Source organism: Macadamia integrifolia, chromosome 2, assembly GCF_013358625.1.
Source record: "Macadamia integrifolia cultivar HAES 741 chromosome 2, SCU_Mint_v3, whole genome shotgun sequence".
NCBI lineage: Eukaryota > Viridiplantae > Streptophyta > Magnoliopsida > Proteales > Proteaceae > Macadamia > Macadamia integrifolia.
This window is the reverse complement of record NC_056558.1, coordinates 43,956,921-43,959,920: the sequence shown is the minus strand read 5'-3', so window position 1 is coordinate 43,959,920 and position 3,000 is coordinate 43,956,921.

Sequence of the window (3,000 nt, the reverse complement as noted above, 5' to 3'; positions counted from 1 at the left end):
AAAAAAAAAAAAAAATGAATAGTTAGAAAGTGGGAATGGTGCGAAAAATGGTTTAATTGTGATAAATTGTGGTAAATTTGATAATGACTATAGTTGTTTACAGAAAAAAATAAAAATAAAAAAGAAGAAGAGAGAGATCATCACCACAGTTATAAAAGATGTTCTCTCAGACTTATCATGTTTTATTTGGAAAATTAATAAATAACTTCATCATTTTGTTTTTTAAATATTACCCCTCGCAAAAATCTGAGATAGCTAATGCGTAATATCTTAGGTAAGTCATATCTTCATCCTATATTACTCTCTAAACATCGTTATTTACCACTATTGATACAAGTTTTGTCCGTGACATTGGATGAGTGGACTAAGATTGAGTCTATGATTGAATTTGGCTGGAATTCTTTTACTAATAAAATACATGAAGCTTTTATTCTTGAAGTATGGTCAAAGCCTATACTGGATTTCAATCATTAGGAATGCAAGAAGATTATTAAGTCTCTAAATTTTGATCTATCCGTATGCATCTTCATGTGTGACGTTATTGTGCATGTGATGGTTTCATTTTGAACCTAGAAAAGAATCATGATTAACCTCTTTTCGCTATTGAAAGTGCTAATACATCTATCAAAAGAAAAAAAAAAGGTGCAAATAAATGTGAGCCTCTACACATTGTGAGTTTCATGAACTAGCACTCCATCCGCCAAAGAGTCATCCAAATAATTAAGACAAATGACAATTACCATGGAATTGACATGTTTTTGGAACATGCAAATGGTCAATTTTGAGAGTTCCTTATCTAATGTTGATTGGATTGGCTACATCTTTGTAATGCTCAAAAAACATGGTTACCTAGCCAGCGAAAAAAATTTCTTTTATATTCTTTTAATTATTTAATAAAAACCATTTGTATGTTGAGGAACACATGAAAGTTAATGTAGTTGTACATGAATCTTGAATATTTAAATTTGCATGACATCACTTGAAGTTGAGGATGCTAATTGATGGTTATAGTGTCTTATCTTACTATTTCTCTGCTATAAGCACTATCAGAACACTTTGAAATTTCGTAAAATCCATTCCTTTGTGGGTGAGTTGGTAGTCCCATGTAATTAGGGGGAGGCCCAATATATTTGGATTCGTAAGTCTTATTAGTAAGCCGACTATCTAATCCTAAAGAGTGCCAAAGGTGGCACTCTGTCTAACCAAGTTAGGACTTAGGATTTAGAATCAGCGCAAGCAACATAGATTTATTGTTAAGATCACCAAAAGGATCACTGCTTTTATGATGGTCTAATTATCGAATCCAGGAATTATTGAAACCTACTTTATGAATCTATAGGTACGACACTATATACTCATTTAAATGCAATGTAAGTCGTCAAAGGTGATTATTATAATAATTTTATGTCTTAATGTCATTGTACTAAGCAAGTTATATATATTCATGCTTACTATGTATATATGTGATTCTAACTTTTTTTTCTCCCTCTTTCTAATAGATGTGTATCAGCATTTGTTACATATAAAAGAAGGCCTAGTGGAGAAACGAAGCTGCCAACTTTCACAATTTATATATTTTTTTCGTTTTTTGAAACTTGTACAAGAATTAAAAATCACATTTGATTTTATTTTTAAAAATGTAAATATTTGGTTATATATATATTAATTCAAATGAAAACTCTTAATGTGTGCTTAAAGTTTTCTAAACACACTACATGTAATCTAACAGAATCTAGGAAAATGCGAAAAATATGCTCAGCCCCATTAACAGCTGTTTGCAGCGGTAGTAAACCATTATTAAAAAGCATATGTAAAAAATCTTTGGAGACAGTAATAACAACGTAGAAGCTTTAGTGGAATCAATGCAATAGCTAAATGTGTGCAATATCGATCAGTCATAAACAACATAACATGAAAAAAACAAAAGCTCTACCCTCCCTCTCTATCGAAGGGATGGAAGGGCAGAGGCCTTGGTGTCTCCTCCAAATTAAGGCCTCACAATCGCTAGTCAATTTGCTTTTCTCTCATGCCTAGCGGTAGTTTCCCACCTTGAAAAGATTGACCCTTTCAAAGTTGTTCCTAACTACAGGCAGTTGTTTCCCACTATGAAAAGATTGACTCTTCAGAAGTGGTTCCTAACCACCACTAAAGGTCTCTTCTATTACTCTTTCTTTGTATGTAACAATAGTAAGGAACTGTTTCAAAACAAGCTCAAGAGGCAGTTTATGCCACTAAAGAACGTACAATAAAAGATCCCACCCAATAGTAAGAAATGCTTCTAATGCTTTGTGACACGACATATAGAAGCGGCAATGGTGTTTGTAAGTACCATCTCTAAATCCTTTATCGGGTGGTTTGTAGAGCTGGGTGAGGAGAGGGAGTGTGGGGCAGGATTGCAAGGCAGGAGCAAGGTGAGAGTGGTAAGGGGTTGGGTCGGGAGGAAAAGGGGATGCGTGGGGTTACTTTCCAGTCTTGCTCGTAGTGGAAGGAGGAAGATGAGGACGAGAGTGAAGTCCAACACAGAAAACAACCAGGCATAGGCAAGTGCAAAAAGACCACGCTGCCCCTCTCCTATGTGCGCTTAAGATGCTCTCTCATATGCTCTCATTGGCTTGCATGTCTGGCATTTCCTATACTAGGCTGGTAGGGTTATTTCACCCAAAAAATATATAAGAAAGAGAGGTGATGAATCGGTTAAGAGGTTGAAAGGAGGGTAGATTAGGCATCTTAACCAAAAAGAGAGAAGGAGATGTAATAGATCAAATGTAGGGGAGTATCAATAAGTAAATATAGACTAAGTATTGGGGAGTGATAGTAATAACGAACTTAAATTATGAGTGGTTGTTCTTACCCAAGTGGGTATTCTTCCTCCTTTTGCTAGTTGTTCCCCAACCCTATCTCCCTAGCTACACCCACCCCCACCTTATTTCCGGAACCATCTACACAACCCACATCCTCCCCTTTGATACCCTGCGACACACCCCTCTCTACAAACCTCTT